Below are 24330 nucleotides of genomic sequence, written 5' to 3'. Positions count from 1 at the left end.
TTATTTATTTATAAGTATGTTTCCATGCTGGGTGTGTGGGTTATAAAAGTAAAAATAATAACAATCCTATCATGACTCTTAAATTCACTGGAGTAAATGGACCTGTAAACATACTTTTATTTGTTTTTAGTTCAATTATCTTCTTTTTTAAATTTAAATTCAATTAGCCAACTTAGAGTACATCATTAGTTTCAGATGTAGTGTTCAGTAATTTATCATGTGTGTATAACACCCAGTGCTCATCACATAATTTTAAAACAGTGTGCTGAGCCCCTGTGGTAAGAAGAGCTTGCTACAGGAACAAGTGTGTCGATGAAACTGTCCCTACCATGCATGAGGACTTCACACAACCTCTTTAGATTTACTTGCTTCTTTCCATTAAAAACGCTGTCTATCTGCTCTCTCTTCCTGCGTACCTACCTGCTTGTGGAAGTAGAGAAATACTCTTTTCTATTCTGAAATGTTATAAAAGAACAATAAGAGGAAGTCAATTTATGACAAAATAATAAATACCCCAGTATACAAATGCACAAAAGGAAATGCATTACAATTCAAAACTTCCATTTCCATTTTCTGTAATTACCCAGGGAAGAGTGTTTGTGTATGTGTGGAAGATAACCTTAGAGAGAATCATGCTCTGATTTGGTTACTGAAAATAAAAGTAACACTTCCATATTAGTCCTTGAAAAAGAATCAAAGATGCATCAGAATTTTTTTTTTATTGAAAGGCTATTGAAAGGCCTGACCAAGGCTAATCCAGTCACTTGGGAAGGACTCCAAATGCTTGTTTTTGGCCATCACTAGAGTGCTGTGCTGTTTGAAACCTGCCTCCACCCACAGGTGTGTAGCTCTCCTGATGTGGTGAGTCCCGTTTCCCAACCTGGTGACTTCAAAGACAGTTCTCGCTCAGGTGCAGTCTGCACTTTCTGCTGAACCACAGTCAGGTCTCCTGTTGAACACTGCCCCACTGGTGTTACAAGCAAGAGGCCCTTGGTAGCAGCCACCGCGTGAGCTCTGCACCAGGGACTTTCTGAATGTTACTTTACTGACCTTTGCTCCTTAAACTCCAAAAAGCATGTGAGCCTATAATTCCTTGAAGTAAGCGTCCTAGTACTCTAGGCAGTGAGAGGATGCTCATTTACTTGGCCAAACCATAGCCTACCTACATTATAAGCGATAGTTAAGATCGCTGGGCTAGGTTGATAACGTGGGGGAAGTAAGGGAGGCTTCAGGGAGAAGATGGTAAGAGACTGGAATTAGAAAAGTCAAATAGACAATAATCAAATAGAAAAATAAATCAGGTAGGGGATTTGTGGGGGGGGGGATGTCATCACATGGCAGAGAGCAGAGAGAAAAGCAAGCTTTCTTGCGACCCTTCATGGGGGCATTAATCCCATTCATTAGGGCTCACTGTTGTGACCTCATCTAATTTTAATTATCTCCCAAAGACCCACTTCCTAATGGGGGTAGAGTTTCAACATGAATTTTGAGGGATACACAAGCATTCAGTCCAGAATACCTATCAGTGTTTTAGTAATTAAAATAAAACACAGGCACCTGGGTGGCTCAGTCAGTTAAGTGTCTGCCCTCAGCTCAGATCATGATCTCAGGATCCTGGGATCAAGCTCCATATCGGGCTCCCTGCTTAGTGGGGAGCTTTCTTCTCTGCCGCGTCTACCCCCAGCTTGTGCTCACTCACTTTCTCTCTCTCTCTCTGTCAAATAAATAAATAAATAAATCTTCAAAAAATAAATACAACTAAAAGAAACAATCACAAAACCCTTACAACTAGCCACACTCAGATGATTTTCATAAACTTTACAGAGAAGAATGAATACCCAATTTTTGTATCAACAGTGATGGAACTGGAGGGGATTATGCTGAGTGAAATAAGTCAAGCAGAGAAGGTCAATTATCATATGGTTTCACTTACTTGTGGGATGTAAGGAATAGGATGGAGGACATTTGGAGAAGGAAGGGAAAAATGAAGAGGAAGAAATCGGAGGGGGAGAAAAACCATGAGAGACTGTGGACTCTGAGAAACAAAACTGAGGGTTTCAGAGGAGAAGGGAGTGGGGAGGTGGCTAGTCTGGTGATGGGTATTAAGGAGGGCACGAATTGCATGGAGCACTGGGTGTTATACGCAAACAATGAATTGTGGAACACTACATCAAAAACTAATGATGTACTCTGTGGTGATTAATATAACCAAATAAAGTAAAATTTAAAAAGAGAGTGCGTTGAAGATTATTAAAGCTTCACTTTAAAATAGGAGAAAAAGAGGGGAGGAGTCAAGATGGCAGAGAAGTAGCAGGCTGAGAGGACATCGGGTAGCAGGAGATCAGCTAGATAGCTTATCTAACCATTGTGAACACCTACAAATCCAACGGGAAATCGAAGAGAAGAAGAGCAACAATTCTAGAAACAGAAAATTGATCACTTTCTGAAAGGTAGGACCTGCGGAGAAGTGAATCCAAAGCGACGGGAGGATAGACTGCGGGGAGAGGGGCTGGCTCCCAGCAAGCGGCGAAGCAACAGAGCACAAAATCGGGACTTTTAAAAGTCTGCTCCACAGAGGGACATCGCTCCAGAGGCTAAACCGGGGGAAACACAGGCGGGGTCAGCGTAACCCCAGGTCCCGTGGGGTCACAGAAGGACCGGGGGCGTCTGAGTACAGCAGAGCTCGCAGGTATTAGAGCGGGGAAGCTGGCTACAGTGACAAAGCCAAGGAGTGAGCTCTCAGCCCGGGGTTACCTTGTGCCGGTTGCAGGCTGGGTGGGCTTGGAGCGCGGCCGGAGGCCACGGAGATGGAAGCGACTGGGCGCTTTTCTCTAAGTGCCAGCAATTAACTGCTTTCCTCCAGGCGTGACTCCAGGCGGGGCAGTTGGGCGCTTTTCTCTGAGGGCTCACTGAGGAGCGGAACCCCAAGCTCTCGACTCCTCCGGGCCGGAGATTGGGAGGCCGCCATTTTCATTCCCGTCCTCCGGAACTCTACGGAAAGCGCTCAGGGAACAAAAGCTCCTGAAAGCAAACCTGAGTGGATTACTTAGCCCGGCCCCTGGCGAGGGCGGTGCAATTCCTCCTGCGGCAAAGACACTGGAGAATCACCACAACAGGCTCCTCCCCCAGAAGATCAACAAGAAACCCAGCCAAGACCAACTTCACTCACCAAGAACATCAGAATTCAATAGGAGGAGAAAGCAAATCCTATCTGGACAAAATTGACAAGGCGAAAAAACTCACCACAAAAAAAAGAACAAGAGGCAGTATCGAAGGCTGGGGACCTAATCAATACGGACATTGGTAACATGAGAGATCCAGAGTTCAGAATGACGATTCTCAAGGGTCTAGCCGGGCTCGAAAAAGGCATAGAAGATATTAGAGAAACCCTCTCCGGAGAGATAAGAGCCCTTTCTGGAGAAATAAAAGAACTAAAATCTAACCAAGTTGAAATCAAAAAAGCTATTAATGAGGTGCAATCAAAAAAGGAAGCTCTCACTGCGAGGATAAATGAAGCAGAAGAAAGAATTAGTGACACAGAAGACCAAATGACAGAGAATAAAGAAGCTGAGCAAAAGAGAGACAAATACTGGACCACGAGGAGAGAATTCGAGAGATAAGCGACACCATAAGACGACACAACATTAGAATAATTGGGATTCCAGAAGAAAAAGAAAGAGGGGAGCAGAAGGTATATTGGAGAGAATTATTGTAGAGAATTTCCCTAATATGGCAAAGGGAACAAACATCAAAATCCAGGAGATGCAAAGAACGCCCCTCAAAATCAATAAAAATAGGTCCACACCTCGTCACCTGATAGTAAAATTTACAAGTCTTAGCGACAAAGAGAAAATCCTGAAAGCAGCCCGGGAAAAGAAGTCTGTAACATACAAGGGTAAAAACATTAGATTGGCAGCGGACCTATCCACAGAGACCTGGCAGGCCAGAAAGAACTGGCATGATATATTCAGAGCACTAAAAGAGAAAAACATGCAGCCAAGAATACTATATCCGGCTAGGCTATCATTGAAAATAGAAGGAGAGATAAAGAGCTTCCAGGACAAACAAAAGCTAAAAGAATTTGCAAACACCAAACCAGCTCTACAGGAAATATTGAAAGGGGTCCTCTAAGCAAAGAGAGACCCTAAAAGTAGTAGATCAGAAAGAAACAGAGACAATATACAGTAACAGTCACCTTACAGGCAATACAATGGCACTAAATTCCTATTTCTCAATAGTTACCCTGAATGTTAATGGGCTAAATGCCCCAATCAAAAGATACAGGGTATCAGAATGGATAAAAAAACAAAACCCATCAATATGCTGCCTACAAGAAACTCATTTTAGACCCGAAGACACCTCTAGATTTAAAGTGAGGGGGTGGAAAACAATGTACCATGCTAATGGACATCAGAAGAAAGCTGGGGTGGCAATCCTCATATCAGATCAATTAGAGTTTAAGCCAAAGACTATAATAGAGATGAGGAAGGACACTATATCATACTCAAAGGGTCTATCCAACAAGAAGACCTAACAATCTTAAATATCTATGCCCCTAACATGGGAACAGCCAACTATATAAACCAATTAATAACAAAAGAAATACATCGACAGTAATACAATAATAGCAGGGGACTTTAACATTCCCCTCACTGAAATGGACAGATCATCTAAGCAAAAGATCAACAAGGAAATAAAGGCCTTAAATGACACACTGGACCAGATGGACATCACAGATATATTCAGAACATTCCATCCCAAGGCAACAGAATATACATTCTTCTCTAGTGCACACGGAACATTCTCCAGAATAGATGACATCCTGGGTCATAAATCAGGTCTCAACCAGTATCAAAAGATTGGGATCATTCCCTGCATATTTACAGACCACAATGCTCTGAAGCTAGAACTCAATCACAAGAGGCAATTTGGAAAGAATGCAAATACATGGAGACTAAAGAGCATCCTTCTGAAAAATGAATGGGTCAACCAGGAAATTAAAGAAGAATTGAAAAAAATCATGAAAACAAATGATAATGAAAACACAACAGTTCAAAATCTGTGGGACACAACAAAGGCAGTCCTGAGAGGAAAATATATAGCGGTACAAGCCTTTCTCAAGAAACAAGAAAGGTCTCAAATACACAACCAAACCCTACACCTAAAGGAGCTGGAGAAAGAACAACAAAGAAAGCCTAAACCCAGCAGGAGATGAGAAATCATAAAGATCAGAGCAGAAATCAATGAAATAGAAACTAAAAAAACAGTAGAACAAATCAACGAAACTAGGAGCTGGTTCTTTGAAAGAATTAATAAGATTGACAAACCCCTGGCCAGACTTATCAAAAAGAAAAGAGAAAGGATGCAAATAAATAAAATCATGAATGAAAGAGGAGAGATCACAACCAACACCAAAGAAATACAAACAATTATAAGAACATACTATGAGCAACTCTACGCCAACAAATTTGACAACCTGGAAGAAATGGATACATTTCTAGAGACGTATAAACTACCACAACTGAACCAGGAAGAAATAGATAACCTGAACAGACCCATAACCAGTAAGGAGATTGAAACAGTCATTAAAAATCTCCAAACAAACAAAAGTCCAGGACCAGACGGCTTCCCAGGGGAATTCTACCAAACATTTAAAGAAGAATTAATTCCTATTCTCCTGAAACTGTTCCAAAAAATAGAAATGGAAGGAAAACTTCCAAACTCATTCTATGAGGCCAGCATCACCTTGATCCCAAAACCAGACAAGGATCCCACCAAAAAAGAGAATTATAGACCAATATCTTTGATGAACACAGATGCGAAAATTCTCACCAAAATACTGGCCAATAGGATCCAACAGTACATTAAAAGGATTATTCACCACGACCAAGTGGGATTTATTCCAGGGCTGCAAGGTTGGTTCAACATCCGCAAATCCATCAATGTGATACAATACATTAATAAAAGAAAGAGTAAGAACCATATGATACTCTCAATAGATGCTGAAAAAGCATTTGACAAAGTGCAGCATCCCTTCCTGATTAAAACTCTTCAAAGTGTAGGGATAGAAGGCACATACCTCAATATTATCAAAGCCATCTATGAAAAACCCACCCCAAATATCATTCTCAATAGAGAAAAACTGAAAGCTTTTCCGCTAAGGTCAGGAACATGGCAAGGATGTTCATTATCACCACTGCTGTTCAACATTGTACTAGAAGTCCTAGCCTCAGCAGTCAGTCAACAAAAGTTAAAGGCATCCAAATCGGCAAAGAAGTCAAACTATCATTCTTTGCAGATGATATGATACTGTATGTGGAAAACCCAAAAGGCTCCACTCCAAAACTGCTAGAACTTGTACAGGAATTCAGTAAAGGGTCAGGATATAAAGTCAATGCACAGAAATCAGTCGCATTTCTTTACACTAACAACAAGACAGAAGAAAGAGAAATTGAGGAGTCAGTCCCATTTACAATCGCACCCAAAACCATAAGATACCTAGGAATAAATCTAACCAAAGAGGCAAAGAATCTGTACTCAGAAACCTATAAAGTACTCATGAAAGAAATTGAGGAAGACACAAAGAAATGGAAAAATATCCCATACTCATGGATTGGGAGAACAAATATTCTGAAAATGTCTATTCTACCTAAAGCAATCTACACATTTAACGCAATCCTTATCAAAATCCCATCCAATTTTTTTAAAGAAATAGAACAAATAATCCTAAAATTTATATGGAAGCAGAAAAGACCTCGAGTAGCCAAAGGAATATTGAAAAAGAAAGCCAAAGGCGGTGGCATCACAATTCGAGACTTCAAGCTCTATTACAAAGCTCTCACCATCAAGACAGTATGGTACTGGCACAAAAACAGACATAGAGATCAATGGAACAGAATAGAGAGCCCAGAAATAGACCCTCAACTCTATGGTCAACTAATCTTCGACAAAACAGGAATGAATATCCAATGGAAAAAAGACAGCCTCTTCAACAAATGGTGCTGGGAAAATTGGACAGCCACATGCAGAAAAATGAAATTGGACTCTTTCCTTACACCACACACGAAAATAGACTCAAAATGGATGAAGGACCTCAATGTGAGAAAGGAATCCATCAAAATCCTTGAGGAGAATGCAGGCAGCAACCTCTTTGACCTCAACCGCAGCAACTTCTTCCTAGGAACATCGCCAAAGGCAAGGGAAGCAAGGGCAAAAATGAACTATTGGGATTTCATCAAGATCAAAAGCTTTTGCACAGCAAAGGAAACAGTTAACAAAACCAAAAGACCACTGACAGAATGGGAGAAGATATTTGCAAACGACCTATCAGATAAAGGGCTAGTATCCAAAATCTATAAAGAGCTTAGCAAACTCAACGCCCAAAGAACAAATAATTCAATCAAGAAATGGGCAGAGGACATGAACAGACGTTTCTGCAAAGAAGACATCCAGATGGCCAACAGACACATGAAAAAATGCTCCACATCACTCGGCATCAGGGAAATACAAATCAAAACCACAATGAGATACCACCTCACACCAGTCAGAATGGCTAAAATTAACAAGTCAAGAAATGACAGATGCTGGCGAGGATGCAGAGAGAGGGGAACCCTCCTACACTGCTGGTGGGAAAGCATGCTGGTGCAACCATTCTGGAAAAGAGTGTGGAGGTTCCTCAAAGAACTGAAAATAGAGCTACCCTATGACCCAGCGATTGCACTACTCGGTATATATCCTAAAGATACAAATGTGGTGCTCCGAAGGGGCACGTGCACCCGAATGTTTATCGCAGCGATGTCCACAATAGCCAGACTGTGGAAAGAGCCTAGATGTCCATCAACAGATGAATGGATAAAGAAGAAGTGGTATATATACACGATGGAATAGTATGCAGCCATCAAAAGAAATGAAATCTTGCTATTTGCGACAACGTGGATGGAACTAGAGGGTATCATGCTTAGCGAAATAAGTCAATCGGAGAAAGACAACTATCATATGATCTCTTTGATATGAGGAAGTGGAGATGCAATGTGGGGGGGTTGGGGGGAGGTAGGAAAAGAAAAAATGAAAAGATGGGATTGGGAGGGAGACAAACCGTAAAAGACTCAATCTCGAAAAAGAGACTGAGGGTTGCTGGGGGGAGGGGGATGGGAGAGGGTGGTGGGGATATGGACATTGGGGAGGGTATGTACTATGATGAGTGCTGTGAAATGTGTAAACCTAGCGATTCACAGACCTGTACCCCTGGGGATAAAAATACATTATATGTTTATTAAAGTAAAAAAAAAAATTAAAAAAATAGGAGAAAAAGAAAACAAATTCAGGTGTAGTGAAATGTGAAATGATAATGGGCAATGCATTCGTATAGTATGTGGCCAAGTTAGATTTTGATGGGTCTACATGAGATATGCCCTCATTCAATAAATCATAATATTGATATTGAGAAAGAATAATAATAGCTCATCTTTATCTCATTTAGACCTTAAATAACCTCAGAGGCTTATGACCCATTTAGGTTAAACAACTTTTGGTCTTTTATTAGGGAAATAGCAAATAAAACAAAATTTTTGTACAACCATATTTTAATGATGTTCATGATCATGTCTGTATATATTATAAGCTACCTTTGTATCAATTTGCCATAGTTCTAACTTCATTCAAATTAATTTTCCTTAATCATAGCAAAAGCAACATTCATGCCTTACTAGGTACCTACTCTCTGCTTGACATAGTTTTCTCATTCTCTTTCATATAACTCCCCTCACTTGACTCTCACACTCCTAAACAACATCATCTTTGTAAGGAAACAAAAGCTCTAAAACACTGGTGTAAATTTATACATTTTATATTCCCCAGAGCCATTGCTTAGATACAAGTGATTGTTTTTTCTGTCCTGTACTAGTAAACCCTTTTGCCTTTACACTGTGCCATGTCAGAGAGCTGATGGGACAGAAGAGATCATCCATCGTAGTTTGTGATCAATATTAGAATGGGCATGTAAATATTTTCTTTCTATTCTAAGCTTTATGTCTAAAACTAGTACTTTCCCATAAAACTAATTATTAGTAAGTAGTTTAATCTTTCCTCTCTGATCAGGCACCACATTCACAAATTAAGGGGTTGTTTAATTGATTACCCATTTGTTTCTGGAAGTGGCTTGTAATAGCATCTTCAGTGATCTAATGCCATTATCCTAGGAGGCTTCACTGGTGTCTTCACAGTGTTTTATTCACCAGAGGTAAGGATCTGGACTGCTGGAACATTGTCTTTGTCAGTAACTTGCCACTTAGATAAACCATTGATTTTTTCACCCTCCAGTCAACAGGCATTTTATAGGTAAGCTCTTGCTCTATCATTCGTTTTCTATTAAGACTCCAGTGAGCTTTTGCCAACTGGAAACCCATCTCTCTTCTCCTTCTCCCTGTGAAGGTTGGTGCTATGAGAGGCAGGAATACTGTCTGGCTGGGGAGTCAGAGTCAGAAGCCTAACTTGCAGAATAGATTTATACTAGAGGCAAATAGTGCATGTTAAAATGGGATGGCAATGTGTCCAGGAGATTCCCTTTTCTACCAAAAAGTTGGGAATGGACCTTTACAAATGTGGTACTCTAGTAATAGCTGTTTGGAATGTTAGTCTTTTTTTTTTTTTTTTAAGATTTTATTTATTTATTTGACAGACAGACACAAGCAGGCAGAGAGAGAGGAGGATGCAGGCTTCCTGCTGAGCAGAGAGCCCGATGCGGGGCTGGATCCCGGGACCCTGAGACCATGACCTGAGCCGAGGGCAGGAGCTTTAACCCACTGAGCCACCCAGGCACCTTATCTCTCTGAAAACCATATTCCATCTCTTTAACTTCCATTTGAGTCCTTCCTGCCTCTCCTAGAAATTTTCATCAGTTATTTTCTCTTTTTATTCATTTGCTCAATATATATTTGTTAAGATTCTGCTATGTGGCCATTTCCTGTGCCTAGTCCCTGGAGAACCAAAGTGAAATCAGGTAAAACTCCAGGCCTTACGAAGGGAAAAGTGATGTTTTATTTTGGAAGAGGAAAACAAAGAACATGCGAATGCATGCAATCAGTACAGTTTAGAAGAGCTAGGGAATGAAAAAACAGAGTATTCAGGGGTGGGAGAACATTCTCCCACAACCCCTGCTACTGCCTCTTGTTTGAATCAGGGAAGTGGCCATCCATGACACCCTCTAGCCTCTGTGTTTTAGTTTTCCAGGCATAGGGAGGGAGAGAGCATCCTAACCCTGAATGTGCTTTACATGTTGAACCAGTTGCATTTACCCTGTTTTCCACCCGAAGAATCACATCAGATTTTGTTGAAAAGTTTTTTTAAAGAAAAAATGGATATAAAAGTTGGTGTGTGTTACGGGGTGGGCGGGGGGCAGGATGCCTACAATGAGCCCAACAGGTTTGTAATACCCTGGGCACTATTTTCTAAATAATAAAGTCCTACTGTCTCCAGTTTCAGACTTAGAAAAAGTAGACATGCTTTTAGTGAGTCCCAGGTAGGCCCTCACTGGTTTCTCCAGTATCCACTCCTACACTGCTTCCTGGAAGTGTCCTGGATATATCTGGATTTCCATCCCTTCCTAACTCTCTTCATTTTTTCCATTCAACACATACTATCTGGATGCCTATAATGTATGACAGGCACTACTTTAAGTGCTGGAAAAAGGGCAGAGAACAAGACTTGAAATCCTTTCTGGAAGAGAGGAGAGGGATGATGACCAGATGAGAAAAATGTGAGATGGCAATAAAATGCTGAACAGAGGATTAACCTAAGAGCACAGAAATAGAATAATCCAATGGCTGCTCTAATTTGAGAAGTTAAGGGAATTCATATCTGACTTGGTAATACATAACCTAAGATCAAAGGGACAGGAAAGGGCTAGCTATAGCATAATGAGGGAAGAGCATTACAGGTAGAGGGATCAGCTAGTGCAAAGACCACAAGACATATTCTAGAAGCAGAAAGATCATTCCTGTGGCTCAAGTGGAGGGGTGTAGGGGAGACTGGAACCAAAGTTGATCACAGGGTATGGCAGAGGTCAGGATACATGGAGATTCATGAATCCTATTAAAGAGTTTGGCATTTATTGGCTATAGTCCAGGTAAAATGAGAAGCTATTGAAGACTTTTTTTTTTTAAAGATTTTTATTTATTTATTTGACAGAGAGATAGAGAGAGCACAAGAAGACAGAGCAGCAGACAGAGGAAGAGGGAGAAGCAGGTTCTCTGCTAAGCAGGGAGCCTGATGCAGGGCTTGATCCCAGAACCCTGGGATCATGACCTGAGCCAAAGGCAGACGCTTAACTGAATGGGCCACCCAGGCGCCCCTATTGAAGACTTTCAATCAGAAAGGCAGCAAAGCTGATTTATGTTCTAGATCAGTGCCTCTCACATCCCCTGGAAACTTTGTTACAAGGCAGATTCTGGCTCCGAAGGCCTTGGGTCGGGACTGAGATTTTGCATTTCCCACCAGCTGTCAGTTGATGCTGCTGGTTTAGTCAATCTTTAGAATAGTGGGGGTCTAGAAGACCACTGAATGTTGTGGGAGAATGCATTTCAGGGAGACAAGAGAACAAGCAGGAAGACCAGTTCAGAGGCTCATCTTGCAGCGTTTCCAGTGAGAGATTATGGTGACTTGGACAATTTTGTTGCTAGTAGAGGTGGAGAAAGTAGTTGTTTTCAGGAAATGTTGTGCAAGTGGACTTGACATAGATTATGAATAACGATGTAGTGAGAGGAGGGAGAGGAAATGAGAAATCAGTGAAAACTTCAAAAATTTTGGCTTGAGCAGTTATATAGATGGTGATGCTATTTGCTCAGACAAGGGAGAGAGGTGAGCAGGAAGGACTGCGATTCCGTGAGTCCTGTCCCCAACCCATTCAGCATTTAGCACGGGACTTACGTGGGGAAATTGTTCTTAAAACATATTTTACCACTTACTGTAAATGCTGAAGCTACAAAAGGAAGATGTCTATTCCTTGAAGATTTTATCATCAGACTATGGGGCACATTACACATAATGCCAATAAATAAGAAACTTATTGACAGGTGAGTTTCTCAAATTCCATGTGTACATAAACAATGATAATTTGGGCACATGCTCAGTGGAAAAGTATTATGGCAGAAACGCCATATAGCAATGTCACTTGAGCTCCACATGGTTAAATCTGGGTATTCATTTTGAGCAGTGAGCTTCATAGAATTAAAGAGGAGAAAAAATTGTTTACACATAAAACAACCAGCCAGAAATGGATTTTTATCACCTACGTGTCGTAAGAAAGGTTAGCTCCCCCTTTGCTTTGTCAAATGTGATTAATGAGATGGGAAACATCTCCTTGAATTTAAAAAGTCTTAAGTTACAAGGGGGATACTATAATAAATTCAGGGAATTAGAAGCCAGCAGGCTTCTAAGATCGGGGGACCAGAGTTCGTTCCCCGAGGTGTGTCAAAGGAGTATTACCTGACTCTGCTAGAGAGGCTGTGTTTGAAGGTGCTGATTTTTATTTCACAAGTACTACTGTTTGAAACGGGAGATATTCTTGAGCTTTCGTAGAAATCTGGGAGTCTCACTGTGGGCTAGACAGAAAGTCTGCTAACAATGACGGCCTAGGTAATTTGTTTGGTCTCAGATCTTGCTTAACAGGAGGGAAAGAGTTGACAGAGAAACTCCATCTTTTGCCCAGTACAGTGAAAGCACCCTAATTGGTAGCAAAACCTTGGCCGTTAAGCAATCATCCCAATTATCTGGAGCTGGTATGGCTGGAGGACATTGGATTTTCACAGAGTTATTGTTTAAAAAATATCAACTCACACCAGTAATTGGAAGATGATTGTAGGCCTAGTTGTAAGTAACAGGAATATTTCAGAGAAAGGGATAATGGGTAGAGGCGATAAGAAGCGTGTTTGTGGAGAGAGAGTGGGCATCTGTTCAACTGTTTATAAGGAGTAGCCTGGAGAACTGCAGAGTGAAAGTAAAAGATTCTCTCCTTTTTTCTCAGCTGAATGTAAAACATAGTAGGTTGGCAATTCATAGGTAAACCTTTCTTTGGAAGATACACAAGCCAAGTTCTGGTCAATTAGAAAGAATAATAAAGACCTTTAGGTTTTGCAAAATGTTTTGAAGTTTACAAAGCAAAGCAACTCTTCCTAGTACTTAATCATTCTCTGTGGCCCCAGAACCCTTATGACTTTTGCTAGATTGTATTTTAGGCAGCTTGCTTCCCCACTGGGCTTTCCACTGTTCCTGTGGCACTCCTCAGTAGGGCCTCCGACAGCATCGAACGAGTGAGTGAACAGAAGTGTTTTCGAAGTTACCATCTCATTTGACCCTGTTACAAAGCTTTTTACCTTTAACTTAACTTCAACTTAAACACTTAAAAAGAAGAAAAATCAAATCAGCTATTCAGTAGGGATGTTAGGGTTCAGTGCCATGAATTTTCAGGTGTTGTGGAGCCGGGGCTAGAGCACAGTTGTTTTGATTCCTGAACTTTCTCTCTTTCCATTTTTACCTGAAGATTTTCTGGGACAAAAACTGAGTAGGCTTCCTCACTACACAGCCAGGCGAGGAGTGAAATAATCACTTGATTATTTTAAACAGTCTTGAATACTCCAGTCTTTTTCCTAGGAGTGTCTTCTGCTTCCTCAGAGTCCGGTACCCTGCCAACTGCCCACATCATTGAATGATTTAGTGGCTTCTGTGTTAGAAGATCCCAGTAACCAGGGATGTCCATTTCAGCATTTTAAATGACCTTAAAGAAAAGGAAAAAAAAAAAAAAAGAAATTTATCTGTAGGGACTATGTACTGTGATCTAGGCTTTTTACATATGCTCTCTGTGTGGTAGCTCTTATGCTTATAGGACACACACACACACACACAGTAAAAATCTCTCACAATCTCTCCACTATTCAAAATGCTTATAAAATATGAAGTATGAAGTAAAACTCTCTGCTTCTTCAGTCCCACCCAATCCTCATTTTCTTTAGATTCTTCAAGACTTTTTCCAGTGCTTTTCAGATAGAGCATCTTCTACTAATTTCTTCTCTGTTCCCTTATATTCTCACTTACAACAAAATTGGAGAAAATTATACTTACTCATCAGCAGCTTTCTTTCTTTCTTTCTTTCTTTTTTTTTCCCACTTAATTATACATCATTCATGACCACACAAATTTAACCTTTAATACAGCCTTGGAGATAAAGTGTGATTCTGTTCAATTACCCACACAAGGACACTGAAGATCAGAAATTTCAAAAATTTTGCCCAAGGCCACAGAGTAAATAGCAGAGTCAAGGTAGAGACCCAATTCTGCCTTATTCCACAGTCTGCAGTCTTTTCTGTGAAGCAAGGAGTCTCCCTCAGAGTAGAGAGAGCAAACTCGCCCACCGCCTTCATTGTTTTATGCACAGTCTGCTGATTACCATCAGATGTGCTAAGTCTGTATCATGTTTGGATCTGCTCCACCAAACTTGGGTCTCCCTGAGTTCCACCTGTTACTGAGCCCACTCCAAAAGCCAAAGCTGTGAACATTTCGAGAGGCACAGCCGGCAGAGGCAGCTGCAGGGCTGGTTGGGACTGGCATCATCTCCAAGGCTGACAGCAACCGCAGTGATGCTGGGGGGATGCCCGTGGCTCCTGAGCCAGTTCTCTGTGCTCTGTTGCTGGCATCAGGGTGATTCCAGACCTGGTCATGTGCATCCAAGCGTTGTTCACTTAGTGCTGGGTTAACACAGTGCCATTAACATCTGAACCACACCATATGCTTTGCTTTTATGTAGACTCCTGCATGCTGGTAGGGTTGGGCTTTTCAAGTTGACTCTTTCTGTCATATCCTAAAGGCAGTAAGGTACACTCTCGTCTCAGGCATGTGACCTCATTAGCATGCAAGTCCAGTTTTTAATGACTAGCCCCCTACATGGTGCACAGAGATTGCTCCACCCCTTTTGGCTGATAGACTGAAGGAACCCATATTGGGTGGCAAAACCGTAGGTTTTGGTTGCTAATAGGTCTAAGGTCAGGACTATAAGGGATTCCTCTCAGAACTATTTGACTGAGCCTTCTGTAGCATACAGGAAAAAACTTGCAACTTGGGAAAAGAAAACCGGGTCCTTGTCTTAGATCTATTTGTGGCTGTAGGACTACAGACAAGTAACTTAATCCATGTCTCTGACTTTTCATCTTCATAAAAAAGGGAGGAGATACTAATATAATAGCTCTATTTCAGAGTTCTTATGTGCAGTGAATGAAAATAAATGTCAACGTGGTTTCCTAACTAAACACATAAAACAAATCAATGTCGGGTATATAGAATTTTTCATCTAATGGTTTGAAACTACACAAAAGATCAGGTACAGTCTTTGTTGTTAAGATACTTAAAAGGATAATTGTGGCAGCAGGGTAAATGTGAAATCATTGGAAACATAGAATTCCACTAATGTTCCAGCAGCCAGGTGAGCTTGGAGGAGCACTGGGTTTATCAAGGAGGGAGTCTTCTGAAGGGAGATGGAATTGAACACAGTGCTGTTCACACAGTTGAAAAGGTAACTAATTTCTGAAAGCTTTTTCCAGCTTTTGCGAATGCCAAAATTAATTTCTCTTAACTAAGGCTATTTTGGACTCTGAAAACCATGTGGACTCTGTTTCCTAAATCCTTCCATACACTGGTTCTTTAAGTAAAGCCAACCTGCTCATGCATCACAGGACAGATGGAAAAAATGAGTCAGTCCTTAGCTACAGCCCGTCCTACACCATCTCTTTCTCTGTGCCTTGTTCTCTGTTTCTGGTTCACTACTCTTGTATCTTTGGTTTTAGATAACGTTTCTGAGTTCTCCATTGTCTTGAGTCTTTCTTCTCTGCCTTGATTCTCTGCAAGAGTCATGGAAGAAAAGCCAGCTTCATTCCCTGACTCTCACATGGACTCTCGGTCTCCCCATTGTAAGAGGGAGAAGAGAGATTTCTGATTTTTGCTGACTGCATAGAAATGGGGACTGGACATGTAGTTGTGTTCTTATTTACCATCTCTAAAGATTCCTCTTTTATATCTCCATTTGTTCTTTTGCATAATTGCTAAGTTCCTAAGGGAGTAAATGAGACTTTACTTGTTTATGCACACCAGATGATCACCGGTATTTTACATGTAAACATATATAAGTAAGACTGGAAAAATATTTTTAAAGAAAAGATAAAGTGATCAAAATGGGGGAGTGGAACTTTGGAAAACCAAGGCTACGAAGAGTTACAACAGTTGAATCCATCATTTATGGTCTATGTTTCCTAGCTTCTAAAGGAAAGACACTTGATGTGTCATGAAGTTCTCATTCTTTTCCTAGTAGGAAACAGATAAGTTCATAAATTAAAAACAGGTTATATCTTGGTTTGGGTTCTGAGGGAAAAATAGTTTTTAGTAGATTCACATAGGGGATTTTGAATAAAAATAATGGATAATATTTTCAGTAGTTTTATTTCTTCTTTCCCTCGAATAAAAATTTTCCAGCACTATTTCTAATGTTGACTCTTTGTAAAATTTGAGAAAGTGTATTGCATCTTGTTCTGTACAAGTTATTCTACCCATACCAGAAAGGGGATTTACCTTAAAGCAAATTGTGCCTAAGCTTCAGAGCCACTCACAAACCCAGGCCCTTTTACAGATCCTGCACCTAATTTGTATTTGTAATTTATTCTGTTTTTCTTAAGGAGGGCCCCCTAGTTGTTTGTCATTGTCCCCCAGACCAGTGTCTACTCCAAATCTCAGGTAATCTAGGTAGTCTCTTTAAAGTTGTTGTAGAACTTGAGGAATGACTAACAGACAAATTTGATGGATGAGCCGTCTAAAATATCAATTGTCAATTCTGGGCCATTAACATTATCTTTATGGCAGTCAAAAATAGCTGAGCTTTCATACCAATATCTATAGGAAAGCTCTTCATTATTGTTGATGGAAAGTATCCAGAAACCCTAGATAATTTGGTTTTATTCAATGGCTCTTTATTAAAAGCTCACAATAGATTTGTCACTTTCTTCACTGCAGTCAGTACTAAAATTAAGGTCATGATTCCTACTTTTAAAGAACTCCCGGTTTAATAGGAAATAAATATGCATTACAATATAACGTCCTGAGTACCATAATTACAGTATATATAGGAAGTAATGAGAGAATTAAAGAAAAATATGCAAACTATGCATAACTTTGCTGGAAGTCTTAGAAAGGGACTCACCCAGAAACAGAATTAACAAATACAACATTTTGATCTGAAAATTGGTAATTACCTCAAATTTCCTAGTCATTTGGGTGATATTTTTAAAATACTTGATAGTAATCCTTAAGGATAGTAAAAAAGAAGTAGGCAATCAAAAAAGAGTAGGAGAGAATTTAGATATATATGAATCCTTCAGAAAGATAAGAAAATCTGAGGCATTTGGGCTTTGACTTGCCAGGTGGAAGGAAGCTAAGGTTAAGTTGGAGAGGCTATCTGGGCCATGTCCGAGGATCCTGAGTAGTCCTGCAGTGCTGTGTATGGGTATCTGATTTACAGAGCAGAGAACACTTTTGGACTAAGTATTTCAAGTAAACAAGGATCCTGCCAAGGTTTTCTATGTAAACTGTCAACTTCTGCTGCATCTCCAGAGCCATGACTATGTAAGGAATCAATATATGTATTAAATCTTTCTGTGTCACTTGGCGTGTTTCATTGCCAGTAAATCTGGAGCTCAGATATATTCTTTGATACTCAAGGACTCACCAACTTTCATCTTATTGTGGGCTTTCTACAGAGTTCTTCAGTGTTGATGTTGCCACTGCTAAGATAAGAAGCCCAGTATTGCTAGGGATACCAGGGGAGCCTGAAAAGAAATACTGTCTTCCTTTGCATCTGCTACAGTGTCTATTGGGATATCTTCTTGTGTCCAGAGTGCTAGTCCCTTGAGTTGAAGCTCAGAAATATCTCTCCTGCTGTACTGTGTTCTGATTGCTCCAGAATGGTTGAACCTCTGCCTCTATACCCCCATGCATAGGCCTGGTGTCATAACTAAAATCTGTACATCAGAGCATTGTTACTGTTCATTTCTTCTGCACCCACCAGATCATAAACATGTAAGAGCTACCATCACATGTTGTGGCTAATCTTGATCCTATTCTTGCTCTTCTCACTGCCATTAGTGGAGATAATTATCTTACCACTGTAGTTCTCCAAAGAGTACCATAGGATAACAACTTTCTTGGCATTATATTCAGTTAAGAGTGGTTCATTCCAGAATGTTCTTCAGCATTACATTTCCTTATATTCATTTATGTTGTCAGTTCTCCCAGGGCACCTAGATGGTTGCAGCAGGAGAGGGGTAGAGGGTCTCCGTCCTTCTTGATAGCAGCACTCTCAAATTGCCCTTATCCACAGTCCCTCAGCTGAGCGCGGGGCCTAGCATTCTGGCTTCAGCTCTTCCCAGCCATGTGGTAATATTCATCCGAGAAGCCTTGTTTCCCTAGCTGGGTATATGTATCTTGATTAGAAAAATCTGAGTCATTCAGAAAGACTTACTGGTAAACCAGATAAGAGTTTGTATTCTTCCTTTATCTTGATTTCCACATGACACCACCTCAGTCCCCACCTCTCAGCAACCTTCAAGCTTTGCATATCAGTAATTTATCTTGCTGTAGGAAGAAAAAAAGTGCTACCTCACCACATAGCACAGAGACCCACATATGCATTAGTTTATATTTAAGGACACAGACATAAACCTCAAGAAGTCTGTGGTCTCACGGGGAGTGTGAAATTTGAATAAATGTTTATACAATATTGTAATACTGTATAGAAATATGGGCTGTAACGAAACAATACTTTGAAGACCTGTGGAAATAATACTTCCTAAAACAAATACAGCAGAACACAACCTTTAACGGATTACCTTTTATCTGTGCTGGACCAATCCAAATAGATTGTTTAGAAAAGCACAGAGCATGGAGTCAGGAAGTTTTTAGTCTTTCAGTTTGGATCTGGAAATAATCTCCCCCTTCCTATATTTGCAGGTGCTTCTAAATTGAAATTATTCCACCTCCACAAAGATGAAAGCCATCACACGTCTTCCTGTCTCAGCAACTTTTGCTGGGAAGTTGCCCAGACCTGAATAATATCAGATCCTGTATTTTCCTTTATAAGAAAAAAAAAATTATATGACTCAATAAAAACCTTCCCTGAAGAACAGAATTATCGTATTTCAGTGACAATCTGTTATTGTGCTGTTTTCTAAATGAGTTGATTAAAATTCAAGGGATCCTAAGTTCTGCATCTCCCTTCCCCCCACATTGCTCTCCTGTGTTTACTACCCAACTTGAGTTCCTAACCGAAAAAGTTTTTTTCTTCTGTAGGAACCCTTTGAATGGAGAAGATGAAGTGAGCCAGTTATAAATGACTCTAAATGTGAAAACTCTTAAGAATTTTTTTTTTAGCATTCAAAATCAATGTTCAAATTTCCCAATACATTTCAAAAATAAAACAGGATATATTTCCGTGGTTCAGTATTTTTATTCTAAAAAATACTAAATTAAACTCAAAATAGAAGAGGAAGTGGAGAAGAGAGAGGTAGAAAAGGAGATTCTCAATTATTCTCACTTCATAGGTGAGAAGGTCATGGCGTAAAGTTAGTGATTTTCTCAATGTCACCAAGCTCCTGCTGGAGTTGCATCCATTTGAACCAACTTATCTTTCCAAGCCTGTTCTCTTTAAGAATCACTAAAGTGGCCATTACTATATCTAGATACTATTCTAAGCCCTTGACAAATGCTGTCACAATCCTATGAAGTGGTTCAGTCATAATCCCCAGATGCGGATGTTGAGAATGAAGGACAGAGTATCTTTATATAGCAGAGCTGGGGTTCAGACCTGTGTGGTCTGAAGGGAGCAGCCAGGCTCTCACCCTCTGTGTTGTACTGTCTTCTCATTGTGCTGGAGGTTTTTAATCATACCTGTGCACTAGAATCATATGGGATAGTTTAAAAATCTCTGACCTCTATTCAGATCCATGAAGTGAGACTCTGTAGGGGTTAGACCAGGGGGTGGGAGTATTTTCAAAGCTTCCCAGTTGATTCCATGTGCAGCCAGGTGTGAGGACCTCTGTGCATCAGGAAGTTTCAGGAGAGCACAGGGAACAAGAGCACGAATTGTATATAATCCGATGATCCTGGGTTCAATTCTTAATCTTTTCACCCAGTAGAATTGTAATGATGAGGAAGTTACCTTGCTTGCTGTGTCTTGGTTTTCTCATCTGTCAATTGGGAATAATAATATATCATATGTACTTGATGGGTGGGGTTAGTATTTAAGAGTTTAATCACATTTACTGACATGTGATAAACACTTAATAGGTGTTACCTAAGAAGAGCTTTGTGCATCCTTTCGGGAATTGAATAGATCTGGAGAGGGTTTGGGCTGCAGTCATTTGACAGGATTTGGGCAAGATAATGCAGGTTGGTGATCTGGCTTCTGCTTATTCTCTGTTTTATAGTATTTCATTTCATGGTGTTGAGGATGTCCAAAGTCATTCCTGTAGTGATTTAGGAGGTCCATGAATGTTGAGTCATTAACTCTGACTCACATGTTGTAATTATCATTTTTATTTTATGTAACTTTTATTAAAATGTCTATAAAATTTTAGTATAATTATTGTGCAACAAATACTGGTTAAACAGTGGACACACTATTCAATTAAATGTTCATATTGTCTCTGTGAATTAGCTACATGCCTTTCAGATTTTACTTGGTAGGAAATTGAGGCACAATAGCTAATATGCTTTACATATGTGTATGCCCCGCCCCGTCTTGTTCTGTTCTCAACCACCATAACACATTTCAGGTTTTTCTTCCAACAGTGTCTTAGTTCTGTAACTATTGTCTGGATTAGTCAACTATTGCCACCGTAATGCTGCCTAACAAAAAATAGCACAAAGCAAGACTCAGTGTCCTCTAAAAAGCATTGTTTTGTTTTTGTTTTCTCATTCATGCAGCTGCAGCTTGGCCGTGGCTTGTTTGAAATGGCTGGATTTGCTCGTTTGGCTCCAGGCCTAGGACAGGTTCATGTGAGCTTCATGTGTCCCTCATTCTTCTGGTACTCTGGGTCACTTAGGACATGTTTTTCTATGATCACAGCAGAAATGAAAGCGGGGCAAGCAAAAAAAACAAAAAAACAAAAAACAACACTACTTGTAAGGCTTGGATCCATGTTGGCCCACTGTCACTTCCACTCACCATATTGATCAAGCATTGATGAGGAGGGACGCATTCTCTGCCTCTCGTAGGAGGAACTGCACAGTCCAATCGAAGAGAACAGAGATGCAGAGAATCACAATCAATGATCAGTAATCCCTTTCAGTTAGTAAGTGGCGTAGCTAATAGCTGAAACTGAAATCTCTCTTAATATAGAATGGAGTGTCTTTTGTGACATCTTTCATTGAGAAATTAGGACCGATAATTTTGAAAGGCTGAGGAAAATGACCAAATGAATCCTCCAGGGCTCTCTTCCACTCCCTTTATCTGTTAAAGTTGGGATTAATAGTTTTATTAGTTTTAATTAATTTATAAGATCCCCCAAATTTGAATGTTTACCAATTGGTAATTCATGGGATTACCTATCTATACAAGGTCAGAGGTGTGGTGTACACGTTAGTCAGAAGCAAGCATACATGCACATACTCACAATTACTTTGAAGATTATAGTAATGGTAGGCTATTTCTCCTTCTCTGTCTCAATCTTTTTTGGCTCCTTTTAGTTGATTGCTTGAGGGAATTAGGCTAGTCCAACTTAAAAGCAGACCTGGAATGGTTACATTATATCAGCTGTGAGGTTTTTAAACTTGTGACAAGGAACAGAAGGGAAATTCTACTCATTGCAAGGAAATCCTCACGTAAGCTTCAGTGGGCCAGAAGCACTTAAAACCCATGAACCTTCAGCTGGTCATCACCCTTAGCCAGTCCAGTCTCTCTGAGGAAATGGCATATGTTCTTGGGCGGGTCACCCTATAGCTGAATTACTTCTCCATATTCTGGATGCTCAATTACAATACCATTGCAGGCAAATTTCTTAAATGCCTTCGCTAGTTTCTTTTTATCGTAATCATCAACGGTCCCTTGGACAGTGGTAAGGGTCTTCCTGTCATTTCTCTGTTGAATTCTTATATGGATATAATGCTCAGTGCTAGCAGGAAGCAGATCATCACCCTTACTTGCATCAGCAAAGGGGTCAAAGAGTGGAGGTTCTGGATAGCAGACATATGGACAGAGGATAGAATTTCTTTTCCTCCATGGAAAAGATGGAATGTAGCTGCGGGAGAAGGCAGGGAGCGGAGGAAGAGGTGTAGTGGGGTGGGGCCCGAGTCTCGGGAAGGGAGGGATCTCAAGGGGGAAGCTCTTGAGGCCTCCATGGTTGCGGCTGCACACTGACTGGGGCCTCTCCTCTTTTAAACTTCATACCCATTAATACTTTAAGCTCTACTTGCATTTTGGAAATCAAGTTTGCATTTTTCAGTACATCGATGAAGGTAATTCTAATTTGCTTTCTATAGTGTGTCAGTGGAGATACAGCTCTTCTCTCCATTTTTGTATATATCCCAATGCATTTGTTAATGTGATGGAAACTCTTTTATACGAGAAATGCACAGGTTAGCTCTAAGTGAGTGGTCAAAAATTTGATTTTTTAAAAAAAATTATGAAAAAGCATGTCATACGTATATATATGTATACACACACGTATATTTATAGAGAGAGAGAGAAAAAGAGGAAGGGAGGGAGGGAACTGGCACTCTCCTTTTCTAGGTTAGGTTGGAATATGGATTTGGAACATTGTACCTTAAGACCTGAATTTATTGTTTCCATTTAATCAAGAAACAGTTCTTTGGTAAGTTGCTTTACCCCTGATTTTGCATGTGTGTCATTGTTAAAATTTGAGGGGATAGGGGCGCCTGGGTGGCTCAGTGGGTTAAAGCCTCTGCCTTCGGCTCAGATCATGATCCCAGGGTCCTGGGATTGAGCCCCGCATGATCATGATCGGGCTCTCTGCTCAGCAGGGAACTGCTTCCCTTCCTCTCTCTCTGCCTGCCTCTCTGCCTGCTTGTGATCTCTGTCTATCAAATAAATAAATAAAATCTTTAAAAAGAAATTTGAGGGGGTAGGAGCGAAAGAAAGGGCATTTTCTAATATATTTAATTCCTAAAAAAAAAAAAAAAAAAAATCTCAGCATGAATGGAAAAGGCCTGGGAAATTTTCGTTTTCTCTTAAAGCCAGGATATATTAACTATATTGAACCACAAAGGGCTACTCCCTGATATGAAATTCATTTTCCCTAGTGATCCTATTTCCTCAAATATAGCTTGTTCTGTATTTATATGTTGGATTAAAAGCCAAACCTATCTGAAGCTCTCTAGGTTTTCAAATCAGTAACAGAGAAGAGCAGGAATGGTGTTTTTAGATTCCACAAAAGAATCAATCATTTCAGTAATAAATGTCAAAGTCTCTCATCTTTAATTCCTGTAAGAGAAGACACATTTGAGGCTCGAGTTTAGCAGATAATCTGATAGAGTGTATTTTTATGTGCGGCTGACTCGTTTAGTCCCTATTAGAAACTCACAACTTTATTCTAAAGGATCAGTTATAAACAAGATGCTTTAAAAGAAAAAAGCCACGGTTGACCCATAAATGACTCGGAACAAAACTTTCATGTTGGCATTGTTTCTTTTTTTTGTTTTTGTTTTTGAGATGGAAAAACAGGCGTGCCTGGGTGGCATCTGGTGCTCATCCAATGCAATTATGCCTTCCTCATCTATTAGCTGAATAGTTCTCACAGTCCCCCCTGTTTGGTGGTTTGGATAACTGAGTTATATCTTGTATAGGACATCAAGGTAAATGTTTAATTTTTTTAATTTGCTGGTGTTCGTATATGCCAAAGATCTACCAATACCTCATCATCATCATCATCATCATCACCATCATCATCATCATCTCAAGGATTTAAACACAGTTAATATGTTTAAATCCACCAATTATTGTTGATCTCAGTGATCAAATGTCTCAACTCAGGCCAGTGGGAGCTTCTAGTTAACTCTGAATCCTTTTAACGCCACCAAAATAGTATTAGGAATGTTCCCTGCTTGTCATCTGTATAAGGAGATGTTCCGCATTCATCTTCTACATGTGCTGTGTTAGATGTCATATTACACATCTACAGGTGCCGGTGGTAGATGATAGTTGGAGACAAAAATCTGGGTACATGGTTGCTTATTACCACTATATCAGTCATTGTTTAGAAGACTTTTCAGTGGACAGAGCTGGGATAT

At 40.2% G+C, this 24330-nt stretch overlaps 1 pseudogene across 1 annotated transcript; it reads right to left on the bottom strand.

Moving 5' to 3' along the window:
• Positions 1 to 21931: 21931 nt before the first annotated feature.
• Positions 21932 to 22272, bottom strand: LOC308357088 (eukaryotic translation initiation factor 1-like; annotated as a pseudogene). The gene has a single exon. The product of its transcript is annotated as a eukaryotic translation initiation factor 1-like (transcript).
• Positions 22273 to 24330: the final 2058 nt, after the last annotated feature.

Source organism: Martes martes (genome assembly GCF_963455335.1).
Source record: "Martes martes genome assembly, chromosome: 16".
Classification (NCBI taxonomy): Eukaryota; Metazoa; Chordata; class Mammalia; order Carnivora; family Mustelidae; genus Martes; species Martes martes.
The sequence above is the reverse complement of the archived record's forward strand: the minus strand, read 5'-3'. Positions and strand labels throughout refer to the sequence as shown.